The sequence below is a fragment of the Lygodium microphyllum genome, chromosome 18 (genome assembly GCF_053477565.2).
Source record: "Lygodium microphyllum isolate KBCC chromosome 18, Lygodium_microphyllum_v1.1.10, whole genome shotgun sequence".
NCBI classification, from domain to species: domain Eukaryota; kingdom Viridiplantae; phylum Streptophyta; class Polypodiopsida; order Schizaeales; family Lygodiaceae; genus Lygodium; species Lygodium microphyllum.
In genome coordinates, this window is record NC_141152.1 from 102,911,557 (window position 1) to 102,930,399 (window position 18,843).

Genomic DNA, 18,843 nt, shown 5'->3' on the forward strand with positions numbered 1-18,843 from the left:
GGTTTTAGGACACGGAATAGTAAAGGTTTTAGGGATTTTAACCCGGAGTGATAGGGGAAAGGTGAAGGATGAAGGCTTCTAGCACGGGGGGGAAAAGGTTATGTAAGGAAAAGGGGACACGGGGGGGTAAGGGGCTTAGGGGGGAAGTGTTAAAAAAAAGGAATATGAGAGGGTGTAACACGGTTTCAAAGAAACACAAGAAGGGACTTTACAAATTTAGGCACGGGGAAGGGATTTGTGGGTTATGAGGCCAAGGGTTGTGGGGGTTTAACGGCGCGCGAAGGGGTGAAGGCCTTATGACCGGGGCGGGGTGAAAGGATTTCTAAAGGGGTAGAACCAGGAGGGGGGAAAAGGGTAAGGGAAGGGTATAGGAAAGGGGATTGAGGGTTTTAAAAACCCGGGAGGGGAGGGGGAAGAAGAATGAAAGAGTAGAACGGATATGAATATAGGAAGGGGGAAGAATGAAAGAGTAGAAGGGATATGAGTATAGGAAGGGGGCTTGAGGTGGCCCCCCTTAGAAGCTTCAAGAAGCTTCTTGAAGCTTCTGTGGGGGGGTTAGGAGCCACGTGGGGGGAAAAGAAACCCACTTAATGGATGAAGAAGGATGGCGTCGATAGAAACTGGTCTCTAGGCGCGGCGGATTAGACAACGGGGTTCCTCCTCAGCAGCAGTGGTGTTATGGCGGCCTCCCTCACTCACAGCGGACGTCAAGCGGCAGCATTTGAAGGCAAGGCGGCAACATTTTTTTCCTTTCGTCCTTCCTCCGTCCCCCCTAGTACATGCGGCCCTCCCACTTTATATAGGGGAGGGGAGGGAATCCTCCCCTCCTCGACGTGTCGCTGGGCATGACGATGGAGCCGAGCAAGCTCTAGCGAGAAGCTTGCTAGCTCTCTATCCCCTTCCCCCTTCCAGCACGACACCCCGTGGATGGGAGGATAGGGAAAAAATTTTTCCCCTTATGTTAATCAATTTGATATATTACACTAGGGCAAGGACGGGAAGAAGAAGATAAGAAGGGAAACGAAGAAGGAAGCGATGAGTCACCGTCACAACCCCCACCTCACACAAAAGAACAGCACAGGTCTTCAGATGAAACAAAGACTGACAAAGACGAAGAGGGAGAGTCCTAGGGCATCCCAGAGAGGCACACAGAACAAAGAACAAAAGCCCTCCATGGAAAGAGGGAAGAAGATCACAAGAAAAAATAAAAAGAAGATCTGGAGAGGGCTCGGAGGGAGTCGCTTAGGGATGAGGAGGAGAGAAAAAAGAAGGAGCAAGAGGAGGCAAGATTAGCTGAGATGGAATCAAAGAAGGAAGAGGAGGAGAGGAAGAAGACTGAAGAGGAGTTGAGAAGAAAGGAAGAGGAAGAAATAGCGTTGGCCACCCGTCGCTCCATTGAGGAGCAGCACAAAAGAGATGAGGAGGGCGCAAAGAGCCCACGTAGAACAGAAGCACTTGGTTCTAGTATCAGTGTGCCGGAAATCACACCCCCGCTAATTCCCCCTCTCTTTGTACCTACCACACCAGCCACTCTCATCACGACAACGCCCACTACCATCGCCACCCAAGGCTCCACTCCCAAGGTCGATCTCACATTAGAACCAAAAACACTTCAAAAAATGTACTTTTGTTAATCACGGGATTAAGGAAAGGGCCAAAGAGAGTTTGCCACGTATGCAAGAATATGGTATTCTTGTGTCCTCTTTTTTAGAGATAGTGGAGTCCATTTCGTGATTCTCTCTTATTTTTTAGCCAAAACCCCTAAAGTCTGACATGTTTTGGAGTCCCAAAGACGTTATTTACTTACAAATCTGACAAAATACGTGACAGAGATGTGATGAAATTAATAATGAGTTTTTTGAAAGTCGGGAGATCTTTCAATATTGTTTTTGGCGCCCAATACATAATCATTTGTGTTCTTGGTGCTACTTTTTAGTTCATTCACCCCTCTTTGAGCTTCTTTCTCTGCGCTTTCATTATTTTCATGGCTTCCTCTAGGCGTCCTTCTTGTTTAATATACTCTTGCATAGTCTATAGCCAGGGAGCAGATGGAAATTGGGAGCCCAAAACCTTTACTGTAAACGATTGGGTTACCATGTTGCCATCTTGCAAGGGCTCTCATAAGGTGAAAAGAAGAAAACGAGATGATATAAAACATCACTGGAAGGGGTGTATCATTGCCTTCAAAATTATGCCCGAAGGCTGGTTTGTCAAGGTGCAACATGTTTACATGGCCAAGGATATGCACTTGCCTCCAAACGAACGTGTTCCCCAACAAACACATTGTAAGTTATTAGTTGAATAACGTATATAATTCTTTTCCATTTAGGCAAGTTCTAACAAACGGTTTGTCATTGTAGATATCTTTCCATCAACAAGTATTGAATGGCAACCTGTGGAAAGCCTAAGTGGGACTTTCCATGCCATTCATAAGGTATTGGCAGACATTATTTATGCCGATCAAACTGTGTCTTTTTTTAGTGACTGCAAGGTTTTTATATATTATGCACAGTATGGGGTTCCCTCTAAAGTGAATAGGTATGGGAATATCGAAGATTTGCCATTGCCAAGTCTTTCATCTCTAAACTGGGAGATTCCTGACAAGGTAACTGGGAGATTCCTGACAAGGTAATCTCAGGATATTAAAAAGTCCATGACAGCTGGAAGGATCTCAAGAAGAATGCGTTTATCATGGTTTGTACCCCTCCATATCTTCGTGGCTTGCTTCAAAACAGCAAATTTACAAAGAACGAAGGTATCTTGGCTAAGTAGAAACTTTTCGGAAGAGGATTTGGACAACACTATAGGGACGCTTTGGAAATCTAGAGAGTGCGACCATAAGGGTGATATCTTGAGGTGCAGTGCATGCCCTCAATCCTTGGCTTTGGCTTACAGTATCCCTCACCAAACTCTTGCTTTGGGCTTTGATTACAGAAGATACAAACTAAGATTGGATATTTGGGTTCCCTTGGATTCCGATATAGATTGCACACCATATAAACTTGCGGTGCACATTTTGCCGCATGAAGAAGTAAAGAAGGTGAATGTTACTTCCAATTGGAGTCTGAAAGATGTGAGGGATACCTTGGAATTGCTAGACAATACATCCCCTAGATATAAGTTCAAAGTGAATGGCGTAACAATTGGTAAAAGAGCCGAGCGCTCTTTCTCTTGTACGAGTTGTTTGTCTCCCACAATTGTGAGTTTTGAGCCTTGAGAATGAAAACTTTGCAGGAATTTATCTTAATAGACTATCCTTAAGATATTTTTTAGTGGGAACTCATAAGCTATCATGAAGCAAGTTGCCTTTCGAATGTATATAAATAAAATGTACATTACATTCGATTTATAAGTGAAAAATTTCATTACATCATGAGGTACAAAAATGTCATATAAATGTACAAAGCCAAAATAATAAGGCTCGTGTATGCTTATGTTTGCTCTTTTGATTCTTTATCTGCTGCCTTCTCCTTTGTTGGTTTTGTGGCTTCTTTATTGATTTCTTCAAAGATGTTTTTTCTCATAGGACCTTTCTTTGATTGTTGAAAGAATTTCACCTCTATAGGTAGTCTCTTTTCTTGGGGTTTAAGAGGGGATGGATCAAATTTCAGAGGAGAAAGCATTGGCATTCCTTTTTTTTTAGACTGTGCAAAGCAGTGGTCCCATTGCCATTGCCCTTGCCCTTGCCCTTGCCCTTGCCCTTGCCCTTGCCCTTGCCCTTGCCCTTGCCCTTGCCCTTGCCCTTGCCCTTGCCATTGCCATTGCCATTGCCCTTACCCTTTCCCTTGCCCTTTCCCTTGCTTGTGCCCTTGGCCATTGAATTTTTGGGAGGAAGAGGGGAGTGAGGATCATATGGTGTGATTGCCTTGTCTAGAATCAGCTCAATGCATCTCTCCCTTATCCACCAAACATATGAATCAGGATAGTCTCTACACTGTAAGAATAAATGTTATAAGTTAGTGAAAAGAAATCATGATAAGGGTTACACAAACATCAAATGAAATTAACTTACATTCACTCCTTCTATTTGTAACAACTTTGAATCCACTGTTCTGCAAATATTTGATATAACTCTCCATCCACAAGAATGCGCATCGCTTTGCAATGGAACTTCTTGTAGAAGAAACGTATAAGGCTTTTGAGGATCAGCAAGATCCTCATATGTAGTATCCAAAAATGTAGAAACAAGTCTACCAGCACTGCAAATGGAAGCTTTGTAAGTTCAAAATATTTTTTGTAAATAAAATCAAAGAAAGTAATTTTCTTTCAACATACATTCGTGCTTGGCCATGAACACCGCTGAGAGAGTTCATAAAGATAATTTCTCTAGTAAGACAATTAATATAGATGAGACTCTAATGCCCTCTACAAATTCAAAATAGAGGTGAGCAGAAGGGTGAAAGCAAATGAATATAAATTTTCCTCTACAGAAAAAAAAAACCTTTCTACATAAGGGAAAAAGATGTGGTAATTTGTCACACTATCGAAAGTACGAAAGAATGGTGAAATATTAGACCCAGATCTTGCAAATAGTTCCATAGAGAGAAGTGGATCAACAATATATATGGTTCTACGGATATCGAGAGTGAGAGAGGAGAGCAATGCCCTACAGTCAATAGAAATAGCTATTCAATACAAATTACATCTTAAATATACTTGAACTTATAAGCCTTACCTTACGCAAAAAAAAACAAAAAATATAAGCCTTACCTTATGCAACAAAAAACAACGGAGTCAGATAGTTGGACATCCCTTTTCTCCAACATGGGCTTGTCCTCGGGAGATATATTAAGGTATTCCTCCTCAGGTTCCGCAGAAACATTCACAAGTATCTGCCCATACACTTTTCCCATCCTCTCGTTGTTGATGGGAGCAAGTGATGCGGCTTTCCTCTTGTAAACTTTGTCTTCAATTTCCAACACCTTCTGATTTTTTTCACTCAAGAAAGACTCCTGTTGGGTGGCACCCCTTGTAGAGTAAAGGTGAGTTACATCTCAACCTTTAGCTTTTTCCCTTTCCTGGACAATTTCGGGGGAATGTTAAGGATTTCAAGGGCTTTTTGATCGTTGGAAGGCAAGGGCCTCAGCACTTTATCGAACCTATACCTGATTCTGCTGATGATGCTGAAATCCTTATTCATAAGGGTAATTCTATGAGCATGGGCAATAGCAATATAAGCATCGTTCATGAAATCAATAACAAAATCCTCTGCGGCCTCTTGTAGAGCAAGAATGGCTGAGAGTTGCCACTTCTTATTTAGACCAGAGACAGTTGCCACTTAAGACAATCTATCAGAGATCTCTTTAACGACTCTTATGAAAGCAGCCTTTGGAATCACATGCTATGTAGCTCTCTGGGATTTTCTAATCTCACTGAAACACTTCTGCATATAGAAGAACCGGGACTTCCTCTTTCTCTTTTTTGGCTTGGGAGGTTCAATGGCTTCAGCAGATGTAGGCTCAGGTGCAATTGGAGGGGATGAATCCTTCATAGGGCAAGTCTCACCCTTTGCTTCTTCAACTTCAGGAGAAGAAACATTCACTACACTAAAATGCTTTAACTCCATGGAAGATGTTAGGCCAACACCTGGTGTAGGGGGGATTTCTGTGGCAAAATGCTCTAGGGCCTCTGATGGCCCAGCTTCAGCAATATTTGAAGAGGGCTCCTCCTCAGATTCATCAAATTGTAACTTTCTTCTACCCCCACTGGTCCTTCCTATCCACATACACTCTTCTTGAAGTTTTCTTTGTCCTTGCCATATAGAGAAGAAAATAGAAGAACCAGAAGAAGAAAAAGTGATATAGCAAATTTCTCAAAACGCAATAGGCCTAATATGGCGCGAGAAGGGACAAAGAAACCAAACGAATCATCACAATCACGACGTATCGAAGAGGAGAAGAAAAATGCCAATATGGCGCGATATGAAGAATACGAAGACTATGGAAACACGCCCTCGCTTCGTATTGGAGAGGACAAGAAGGCCGATATGGCACGAGAGGGAGGTTAGGAAAACTACGGAAGGACGTCCTCACTCCGTATTGGCACACCGACTGAAGACCACCAAAGTGAGGAAATCAGCAAAGAGGTACACTCGTTCTGAAGTAAGGACGATAACCGATACAACGCGAGAGAATAGAAACGCAGCAGACGCAACACTTGGATCGCACCGTATCAGCAAGCAAGGCGGAAGAGCTCGAGAAATGTAAAGTGTATACGTAGGCAAAATAACCCCTTATATACCCTTGTGAATCATGACACGTGTCAGACACGTGTCTGACACTGATTGTGCCATGTGTCCGCATATCGTGCATATGCTACGTGTCAACTAACGACCGGTCCACGTGTTTGCCATGTGTTTGTTGGCCACGTGTTGGCCAACGGCTAGTGCCACGTGTCGAAGCCCAACGAATAGTGCCAGGTGGCATTATTGCGCGCCTACATAAGGGGGTATCCCTAATCCGTACGGCTTTTTTCGGTTTCTTTGTGGACCTCTATCTCTTCTCCTGATATGGCGCGAGAGCGAGTGTTTGTCTTCCGTGCTTTCATCTATTCTCGTCGTTTTGGGCTTTCTTGTTCTCCAGAGTCTTCCTTTGGCGTGCCTCCTAAGCTGATAGTGCCCGAGGTCGCGTGATCACTGATTCTGGCTCTCTCTTCTCGCATCGTTACGGTTGTGGCCCTTTGGTAAAAGTTGCTGGTTTGAATCACCGTTTCGGCGCAAGGAGGAACATCCGTGTCAAGCGTTTGAGTCTTATCGCGCCATATCAGCACAAGTTGGAAACATGTCTGAACCCATAGATTTTCTAGGCTCCAAGGTTTTGCCAGGAATTGGTAAAAGAAGAAGGCTTTCAAAAGGCTCAAGGGCTTCAACATGTGATGAGCCTCTGCATTCTATTTCTTCTCCATGCTTTGCCACCAGTGTGAGAATGCCAAGCACATCTTCAAGGAAGCGAAAGTCGGCAATGAGAGGTCTTGGAGTATCAGAGCTTACTGATATCACTCCATCAGAGAGGCTTCTTGATTTTATCCTTCAGAATGGAATGGATCTCTCTTTCTATGGAGTTGTGAAGAATGTCTTTAATCCTGATTGGGACCTTGACAGTGTTTTGAAATCTTGTAAAAAATATATTTTGGAGGACTTTTTGGATTTTGAAAATCTTGCAGGTCCTTCTATTGAAGTTGGCACAAATGAATATATCCATGTTCCCATTAGGTCAACAGGAAATGAAAAGTCAGTGTTTACTAAGAAGTGTGGTGCCCACTCTCTGGATAGGTTTTATGCAAGAGACATATTGTGCTCCACTCATTCCAAAAAATGCAAGATGATGAAAAAATCTACTGCTTTTATTGTTTTCACCCTTGTCAAATATCCTATGAAAGCTGATGAGCAATAGTTGGAAGGAGCAAAGTCTACTAGCTTTTTCATGTTAGATGATCTGGCAGATGAAAAGGAAACAGAGGAGGTTGTAGATGCAGATTTTGAGGCTTCTATTGGCTGAGAATTTGGATTTTGCTCACTTCAAAGCTGAAACTATCATTGAGGAGAGCCAAGGAGATACAAACCCTCCAACTGATGAGAGTTCTCACCATATTGTTCCTTCTCTACCATCTATACCTTTCAAGGAGAAGGAGTACATTTTACTGTCAGATATTCAAAAACTTTTTAATCTTAGGGAAGATTATTGTCTAGCAATTATTGTAGAGGCTTCTGATACTGGAAATGGGATAATTGACACAGAGAATGAATCAAAGGAAGAGATACTCAAACTTGATAAAGAAACTCTAGACGATAAGTTTATTGATGCTGGTGAGGCCCTCTCTCTTTGTTTTGAAAAGGCCAAAGAAGCTGAGAAAGAGTTGAGTATTACTAATGAGGACTTCGATCGCATTCAAAGCCAACTTGGAATTTCCAATTTTGGAAGAGAGGAGTTTGAATATGTTAAAGAATTGATTAACACCAATGAGACATCATCATCAATAAATTTATGGAATCCAATTAAATTGGAGTACAATGAAAACCAAGTGGTAAGATAATTTTGAATTTGCTTTTACACATTGGTAGGTTTGCTTTTCACGCTCATTTAGTATGGGTCTTATTTGCAGTTGGAGATTGCTGATACAGATAACTTCTTGGGATGTGGCAAAGGATCAAGAGCTGGTGGTAGTACATTGAAAGACATTGCACTCGGCCACTACTTGGCTAGGATTGATCCTGATTCCTTTTTAGTACTTCATAGTAGTTTCTCAGAGGCTGCAGCATGGCCCATACTTTGTATTAAAGCTCTTACAAGGCTTCTAGGTTTCTCAGGATTACAATATAATGCCCACAAAGTAATGTTTTTGGAAAAGACTGCAGCAATTAATAATTTTTGGCTACGGTCCAGGTTACTCTGCTTCTAGAGCAGGATACTTTTTGGCATTCACATCCTATGCCTTGGCTGCAAACCGAACTGATGTAAAATCTATAGCTAGCTACAAGAGAAAAAAATTTATACGTTATAGAGGAAAGATTCGTGAGGAGAAAGAGAATGTGAGAGTTTTGGAAAACTAGCTTTGTATATATTCTTTCTTATATATAAAAGTGTGATTGCTCATGTGTCATTGCCGTCTTTTATCTGCATTCTTTGAAGTTGTCGTCGAAAAAACCAATTGAATATCTCCTCCAAAGCATTGCTTTTTGTAACTCCTCCCCCATGCCTTGTGCTTCGAAAATAACTTTTGCGCTTGATAGTGGGATTTTTCCATGCCTTGGTTACTATAAGTTGCTAAGGGGCCATGCTCCTCCACAAAGTAAGGTCCATGAATATGAAGAATATGCTGCAATACAAAGTAACACTAATTTTATACCAATTGAAAAGCTTGTCAAAATAAGCCCATATTAAATCATTGTTACTTTACCAAATAAAAAGTGATATCTTTTTCTCCCCATGCCTCTTTTATCACCTGAACAAGATTTGTGATTGATCTTTTGAACTCTTCCGCATATGTATATGTTGTCTTATGTTGCCTGAGGAGTTTCAAAAAAACATCAAGGTGTATCCAGACCTTCATTCTAAGAAACACAAGCCTCCGCATGCTTGCAACATTTGTTGTGATCTCACATAGCTCTCTCCAACACTCCCAAGCCGCATTCACCTGCTTTCCTGAATGGTTTCCTAAGAATCGTCTAGCTTTTGAGCCTCCCATAGAGACATCGGCCAAGATATCTCTTGTTTTTCCTGAAAGTATTAGATCCTTTCTCAAGTGAACTTGGCCCCCATGAAATCCCATTTTCGATAGTAATGCCTCGCATTTATCAATACACTCATTTGATAAAGATAATGGCTTAATGGAATATGCGTAGTCAAGATGCAACCTGAGAAGCTTATCGATTATTCTAATCTCTGCATGCAAAGTACAAATATGAACATTCTTAAGAGAGATTGAAAGAATGGGATCCCAGATGTCTTCTACGTTTTTAAATTTACTCAAATCTATAGAGTCTCTATTTGGGGCTCTTCTTACTGGTCGCAAACTACTCCAATCTTTGGATCCAATACTTTCCATGCAATAAATGCAAGGATATTTTGCATTTGCACCATTACATATTCCAAGCATACATTTGATAGTTTTTAAATCAGCACTCATATGCCATTCCACATTAAAATTACCAACCCCATCAACTACCAACATTTCGCCTTCACTTTGAGACTTAATGATATTTGGAATACCTGTATGGTTGAACAACCATTTCAACGTTTGATGATTTTCAATTGGTACCTGGGCTGCACCAATCCACCAAATCTCCATCTCGAATTGGATCTTATGCAATGGAGCTTAGCCCTCACCATTGCTATGGTCCAATGCCATGTTCATGAGGCAAATGCTAATTCTTTCCATCTTCTGTCCCTTTTGAATCTGTGCTTCATCCAACTTCAAGGCAAACTTTAGAACATCATAACTTTCTTCTATTGTGATTTTATACATGTGAACCATTGCAATTTGCACCTTTTTTAGATCAACCCATATATTGTTAAACGCATTGTAATCAAAAATTGCATTTTTTTTTGTTTTTCATAGGACATAGACCTTTCGATGTGAATGTAATCTCCAAAAACATGTGGAATCTTGCGATTCATGGCAATTCTTACAGTCGAAACTGCAAGGGCTCGGGGCAATCCAAATATAGTTACCCTATTGCGTTTAAGATTTTTAAACCATAATCCAGAGATAGCACGATAACCTTTTCGACTTATACCCACAGTATCACATGTCTCTACAATTTCATTTTCTTTCACCGTGCCTTTTAAGTCCTTCACTAACTCTTTGAGAGTTGGACCTCTCAAATCCGCATTTTCGGGTGACTTAAGAATCCTCAAAATATCTTTCTTATTCATGGTTTCCTTCAAAAGTTTGATTCTTTTCTCATTCTCTCGGATATTGATGCCTAATATGTTAGAGACATATTTCTTTGTAAGATTTAGTCTCCTTTTCTTTGCTCTCTCACACAAGTTGGTTATATTTTTTAATGGTCTCTTCCTCTCTCTAAATCCTACTGGAGTTTCTCTCAAGCGTGTTAGCTTATCCTGCAATGACTTGTTGACATTTTTCAAAATATCAATCTGACTTGTCAACTCTAAAATATTTGTTTGTGTAGTTTCTAGTGCTTTTTTCATTTCGTGCATTTGAGCTATATATGTGTAAGATGCAGAGTATAACCTCATACAGTAGCCAAGCATCCCATTGTAACCTTCTCCAGCATATCTTATATAGTCATGGACATTGAAAAAAGGAGGTGGTTTACCTGTAGAAGGATCCCTGGGATAAATATTTCCGTCCACCCACAAATCTATATGCTTCATTCCTTGTGTTCGCAACCTGTTGGCTTCAATCTCATCTATCAATACTCGATGATGTATACTTCTCCAAGATGTTTAAATCGGATCTAGCTGAATAGTTAGCTTGTATTTACGTGTGCCTGCGCCTGCGTTATTTGAAGTAGTATTGCTAGACATTCTAGCAAATGAACCGAGCAAGAATCTCACAGTGATAGGAAGCAAGTGCAACAAAAAGAATGGCAAAAGAGAATAGTGTGTAGAAAGAAAACGCGGGAGCAAACAAATGCGAAGTTCGTACGAAAATCTCAAAAATACAAAATCTCTCAAGTTCCAAGACAAAAACGGCCAAAAAGGTGACCCCTGACCTAGATTAAAAGATGAGGGCAATTAATGGCCGAACTCTTCAATGAACCAAATATTCTCTCATTAATCACATATGGACAACCAAATTTAGAGGTTTTATTCTTCCTAAACCTCAACTAATTAGCAACTTAATCACTTTCTTACAAGTGCCATTTTTGAAGCGTTTTTGGCCCTAATGAGCAATGTCTTGGAGTGGGTGTAGTTTTTGGTTGACAAGCAGATGGGCAAAGGAGAAGGAGAGGTCACGCCCTCTGCACCCGGAACTAAGAGACCTATAGCTGCTGATGCAAAGTCGCAAAGGGACCCAAAGAGACAAAAAACAGAAACTTCCACCACCTCCGTCCCCACAACATGCATGCCAATACAAGAATATGATGAATAGGTGAAGCAGCTGCTAGCTCAGCTGGAAAAGGCGAAGGAAGAGAAGAAAGCAGCGAGACTGCTGAGCTGGAAGCTAAGAAAGAGGCTAGAGCTGCCTTCCAGCTGAAAACAATGAGGAAGCTAGCTACAGCTCAGAGAGAACTACATGAGCTGAAAGGGCAGCTCCAGGAAAAGGAGGATGCAGAAGTCAAGTATGAGACCAAGGCCAGTGAAGACATCGAGGTCATGGCATCTTTAAGATAGTGAAATGATGAACTTGTAGGATTTTGCAAGGATATGCAGGCCCAGGGGGAGAAGATCCAGAAGGCTGCGAATGATCTAGAAGTGGTACGAGAAGAGAGAGCTCGTAGGTATGAGCAAGAGATAGAAAAGTTAAAACAGGAGCTGAGTGCGGAGCAAGAGAAACATGTACAGTTGAAGAAGGACATGCAAAACCAAGAGTAGCGACTAACAGTGTTGGCTCAAAGGCAAGGCGAGAGTCTGGAGGATATGAGAAAGAGGGCCGAGGAGTGGGCCGCTCACAATGAAAGGTGGGTGAAGACTCTCGCCCAACGCCTAGGACAGTTGGAGAGAGATAAGCTGATGGCGAAAAACAGGGCAGGTGCCGTCTTCATGAGCTTCAATGCTCAACAACGTGCTTTCATGACCACCCTGTTGGATGTAACAGTGCCAGAAGACAACGAGACCGTGGAAACAGCCTGTAAGAAACTAGGCATGGCACACAGAGCACTAAAAGCAAGACTACAGCTGCCGGCTCGAATGACAAGAGCCAGCCCAAGCCTGGAAGAACAACGTAATTCACTACTAGAGGCAGGGCTATCTCCCTAGGAGATAGACTCATTGGGCTTCACAGCAGAGGTAGTGCAGCAAGAGCAATGGCAAGAGGGGGATGAGACCGACTTCAATTTCGAAATGGGGCCTCAAGAGGAGGAGTTGGTCCATCCACCCCCTTTGCCACCACCAAAAGACTAGCCGCCCACTGACCCATCTGCAGAGAGAGAAACCGCTCAAGAAGAAAGGCAAAGGAAGCTTATTGAAGAGGCCAGGGCTAGAAAGAGGGCTTGGCCAGTGATGGCGGCTGTAGTGCCAATTCCGGACACCCTAGAAGAGCGCCCTACGCGCTTCCAAGCAGACATTACCGCCTGGGAGCAGCAGGAGCTGAATAGACAACCCTATGACTTCACTTTCAGCTTCCGCACGAACTTAAGAAGAGTTTTATCCATTAAAGTGGTGGATGAAGTCATAGGTGTCGCTGGAAGGCTTAGAGACAGGTGGTTGCTAGAAAGAGAGTAGCATCCGACTGCATGGAGCAATGTAGATAGTGAATACTGGCGGAACAAGGTATTCAGACTGCCAAGATCTGTGCCAGGATTCGAAAGCCAGCCTCTGTGGAGGAGAAGGCTATGTTTGATGAATATGGACACTTGGATGGCCTTTTGCAACACACTCCCCTCCGAGCGTAATGATTCCACTCACATGCTGTACCCTCAGAGGATTGGATTCGATTTTGACCCAAGTGCCCATGGAAGGTATGATTTCCCAATCATCTACAACCCTAATTGTACAAATTACAAAGATGCTCTTACCTTCGCCCCTAGCGATCTATGTAATGCCATTGTACACTTCCTAGACACATTCTCCTCTTGCCCTGACCCAGCATTTATCACCACTTGTAACTACCTTCGCCTACTTAGAATTCTCCTTAGGATAGATCCCACTCCGCAAGAGCGCAACTTACCCCCTCTCTTCTTTGATCCTAACATGATTGACAGCTGTGCCATGGCCCGTCTCATGATGCGAGCCACGCTCCTACCCTCGTTTTGCCTAGCCCTTTTAGAGGATATGAGCGATAGCCGATTTTCGACTTGTAGTCATCCCTTCCTCTCCACCACCACACTCCAAACCCGCCTCGATCTACATAGGTATCTGCAAAGCCAACGCTTCCTTAATAGATCCCGCAAACCCCAACCTCCTTCCCAACATGATCAAAGTGAGCAACAGTAGTCGTATCCCCCTCTGTAACTTCTTCCCTTATTAACAACCCAAAAAAAAAGAGAAAAAGAGAAAAGAAAAACAAAGAAAAGAAAAGCAAAGAATGTACAAAAAGAGAAAAGCTAAGAAAGAAAGGCAAAGCAAAAAGCATGACAACACAAGCACTCACTTGTAGAAGCACTCAATCACTACATAAGCACTATCACTGCACCTAGGGGTTCTCAAGTTAGGCGTGCCCAGTGGCTTCGGTCGGCCGGCTCCGCTCCTAACCCCCTAGCCCCTTTTGCTCCCCCACTTCACCCTTAGGGCACATCAAGGGCAGGACATACCTAGGGAGGTAACACTCGCCTATGGTTAGACCTGTCACCCTAAGCCACTTGCACCACGCCTCCCTTGGCACAAATGGGGTCCTCAAGTGTGGGACATCACCTAGGCTTGCCTGCGGTTAGACCCACCTCCCCATTCCACTAGCACGAGCACAATACACTAACACGGTATGGTAGACACTCCCCTTAGGTAGAGCACAACACCTTCTCCTATCAGGCATCATAGAAAGCAATAAACCACCAACTTCGAAGGCCTCTTCAACCACTCGCTATCCATTTAATTTCTCTGACAACCATCCTTCCTCAGCTTCCACGAGCACCAGAATCTTCACGTGGCCCTTCCCTTTACATCATCATTTGACCAACTGCCTACCACTCTGCAACAACATAGAAGTGCCATGGGAATGGCACCCATCTAGGAGGGGGGTAATGTTAACCCCGAGTCAAGATGGTGAAAAATGAAGGAAAAATCACGAAAAAAGAGCAAAGACACGCAGGCGACCACTAAAGCTAAGCCGGGACAAAAAGTACAATTCTTTGGTGTGTGGCTAACAAGAGCTCTTATCTTCTTCTCTTCTTCTCTTCCTTCTTGCTTGTGTGTGCTCTTGAGAAAGGGAGTGTGAGAGTGTGAGGGAGTGAGTGTGTGGGAGTGAGGGATCAAGTGGGTGAAGCTCTTCACCATCTCCTCTTCTCTTCTTCTCTTCTCTTCTCTTGTCTTCTCTTTTCTCGCACGTGCGGCTATGGAGGATGGAGCTTGGAGATGGAGGAGGCTTGAGGATGCTTGAGCTAGCATCAAGAATCGTGGAGCTATCAAGGTGTGCAAAGGAGGAGGCTACTCACATCGGCATCAAGGTAAGCTCACTACATTCGTAGGATCGACGGCGTGTCGGCTAGGTGAGAGATAGCCATTAGAGCTCGCTTGAAATGCTTGAAGCAATAAGCGGTCCGTGGGTCTTGGCGGTTGAGCAAAAGCTCCCATAATAACCCAAAGAAAAATAATATTGTTGGAGTTCCTTTAATTTTTGATAACCATATGTAGCAAGACAATTCTTCTGGAAACAATCACACTGTAATGCATACTTGATTTATGCATCACTTACAAGTAACCTTGCATGCTCCATACCATAATTTATTCTATTCTTTTGAAAATGCATAATTGTTTTACCACCACATTCTTCTTGCATGCATGAAACATCTCTAGATGATTTGTGATGTTGATAGTATGAGTGATCTACATGCTTTGATGATTGCACCTTTGTATCATTCATGGAACCTCTAATGTCTTCCAAAGTATTGGGATCAAACGAATCAAAGGAAAAGTAATCTTGTTCTTTGACAATATTTACATCATTTTTCTTTGTAATTTGGGTTGGGCCACATGCACGTGATAGGATCTCCATGTCAAAGGATTCAAAAGATAGAGCATTAGATCCATCATAGGAGTTGAAAGACAAAGTATACATTCATATAAGTGAAAAGATACTGTGTAGATTCTAGCAAGAGGATTAGAGGAAATGCTTGAGAATAATACTTTAACTCACTGACAATAGAAAAGTGGAATAATAGGGCCGATGGTCTTTTATGAGGAGAGTAGTTGAGGTAAGGACTAGGTTTAGGTTTAGGGCTAGGGTTAGGGTTAGGGTTAAGATTTAGGTTAGGTCAAGCATATGGCTTAGTGTAAAGGTATCCTAGGGTTAAGGACTTGCTAAGTTTGGAAATTTTTGTTCATTAGAAGGGATGAATACCTCATTCTTGTCATTTTCAAGCAACACATCAACAAGGTTGAGCATAGAAGTATTCTAAAAGGAGCAAGAGCAACTCACACAAATCTAGTATAGTAACCTTGTAATAACAATTGAAAAGGTTAATGTAAGTGATTTTTGGTAAGTGGTAAAAGATTTCAAAAATATTCCTTTTATTGAAATTATAAATTATCAAAAAAATTCAAGCAAGAAATTGATTTGTAAGAGGTATAGAAACTTTGATTTTAGAGGCCTTCTATTTAGCTAATGAATTGATTCAGAGTAATGACTCATTAACATACGTCAACTTTATGCAATTCATCAATTTATATGAATACAATAAACATATTTGATCACTCAAGAAGGAAATTTTCCTAAGGCTATAGAGAGCTTGATATACTACATTAATGTTTTAAGAAACTTTTAACTTCTTAAAGACAAATCGTGTAATATTCTTGTTAAAAATATTATAAAGGCCATGTGAAGTCTCGGGGAAGTGACAATGTTACATTGGGACGGGTTAATCTAATACACGCTCCACTGAGCCCAATCGAGACAATAGCTTAACGAAACCGCGTATTTTTCATAAGAACCTCCTCTTGGGAGGAGGATAAGGGATAAATATTGGATTTAATGCAAAAAAAAATTATTACCTTCCCCCAGCCGAAGCGTGGCTGAGGGAAGGGGATGGTGCTAAAATGGGAGAGTGTGGAGGTGGGGGGAGGGACTACATGCGGGCAACACGTGGGGGGGAAGGGAAGGCCTTATCCCTTCCTATAAATACCCCCTCTAAGGGGTAAGAAGGGAGAGGGTCGTGGAGAAAATCGGGAGGATCGATCACTGGTTGGAGGCAACCATGCAGGCAGGGAAAAGAAGGGTCGCCGCGAGCCGTGTTGTGAGTGGAGGGCTGAGAGGAGCACCGTACGTTGGCTGCCGCCGCCGCCGCTGATGCCCAGAGCCGCCGCTGGTACGAAGAGCCGCCTCCAACTCCATTGGGATCACAGCCACTTGGCCATGCTGGCCGTCGTCATCCTAGCTCCTCTCCCTGCCACGACTGTAGCTAGAAGCTTTAGAAGCTTCTAGTAACTTCTAAGGGCCTCCTCCCAAGCCCCCTTTTCCCGTGGTACATTAAAGTTTTCCCGTGGTACATTAAACCTTTTCCGTGGTAGATTTAACCCCCTTTTTTGGGGTACATTAAAGCCCTTTTCCGGGGTACATTAAAGCCCTTTTCCGGGGTACATTAAAGACCTTTCTCGTGGTACATTAAAGCCCTTTCCCGTGGTATATTTAACCCAAGTCCCTTAAAGTTCACCTTACTCTAGGAATTAAAACCCTTTTTCTCCCCTAGCATCCCTCGAAAGCCACCTTAGCCCATTCCCTTTGACCTCAAAAAAACCCTTAATCCCTGTGCCTAAATCCATAAGTCCCATCTTGTGTTTGAAGCCCCGTGTTTTACCCCTCATATTTCTTTTTTTAATACACCCCTAAGTCCTTACCCCCGTGTACCTTTTTTTTTTCTTCACACCTTCTTCCCATGCAATAATTCCTTGTGTTACCCTTCAAATTTTTCCCCCTAGGTTTGAAAACCCTACGTTCTTTCACTTCCATGCCCAAAAATCTCTCAAGGTGCGTATGTTGCAAAGCCACACTCATGCACAACTTTTTTTTGCCGTGTGTATACCCTATAGGGCCTTTTTAGGCTTTATAAACCTTTCCCTCTCCGAAGAAGCTAAGAACTTAAAGGTCTTATTATTCCTTCTCGTGATCAATCATTTGAACGGCTCCTTGCCTCAAAAGAGAAACGGTGGAAATCCGAGAGAATGAGTAAAAGTTGTCTTCACGTTCGAACTGTGATGCCGCCTAAGAAAGTCCAAGGAGTAGCTGCGGGAGGGTCATCTCCCGATATCCATGTGGATATCTCACCCCAAAACCAGGTTTTTCCTTCTTGGTTTTATATCAGTTTTAAGCCAATCATGCAAAGATGAATTGTTAGGGATAAGATATATTTTTCCGAGTTATTTACGATGAAGGAGTTTAGTTTAATTGAACAAATGATATTGTATAGAACATAGTTTCCTTCGAATAGCATCATGCATCAAAACGAATTACGAGCAAGATTATCTACTTGCTATAATAGTATATTTCGGTTAAATCTTAAAGGTATAAAAATTGCATCTTACACCATTAAACCCTATTCTTTTTTTTTTTTTGCAACGTAGAAGATGAAATTCATTAAAGGTTTCTTACGTTGCTAAATTCTAGGAAGTTATCATTGCTAATTGCATATCTTAGCAAGGAAAAGATTGTTATTTGGCATGAGTTTTGTTTGCAAGGAAAAAGGAAGATTAATTGAATTTACCTAACCTCAAAGTATTAAAGTTTAGGACTGAAAAATCAACTGTCATAAGGATAACAAATCGTGCCGAGGTGATCTCAATATTACCTTCTAAAAGATAACCGAATTAATGTAAACTTAGAAATACCTATGCTGCGAAATATTCCTTGGGAATGATTTAAAGACCAAAGAAACATTTATACCTTAAACACTTGACTACCTTCCCTGATTGTAGGGTCAATAAATTTGTAAAGGTAAAAGAACTAGGGTTTGTCCCTGAGGTTCTTAAAAAGAGACCCTAGGACCGACAAACGTCAGCTTAAGGAAACTAAAACAGATTATTTCATCACAGGACTTGCACAGCAAGTATGAAGTCATATAGTCTTGGGGTTGATTCACAAGAAGAAAGGGTAAATATCCTCAACAGGGATGGCGGATCCTTACGCAAGTTATCTTGCAAATAGGATGTATTATTGGATATCCTTCTAAATAAGGAAAGTTAAAAACCGGAAACTAAAGTATCCAATGAACTTTAGGGTTGACCAATTTGGGTTAATAAGGTACGCCCTAACCTAGAATATAAAGGATCTTGCCAAGTTGCAAGACACCTTGGAACGAGTGCTGATGCATTCGAAAGGAAAGAATCATTCCTTAGCAGTTTGCCAAACAACAAGGTCGATTAATGTAAATGTTTGTGCTTGCTAGAGATTTTAGAGCACTGTTTGGTTTATGAATTACAAATTAAATGAATATCCATACTTCAAGTTGAAGGCCTGAAGGGAGAGGCAGTTTCAGTTACCCCCAACTGCCTGCCTGACCCTAACCAAGGGGGTTGTTTACCGCACCGGGAACGTGGACCGAACCCGCCATGAGAGGTCTCTCCGTTGAGC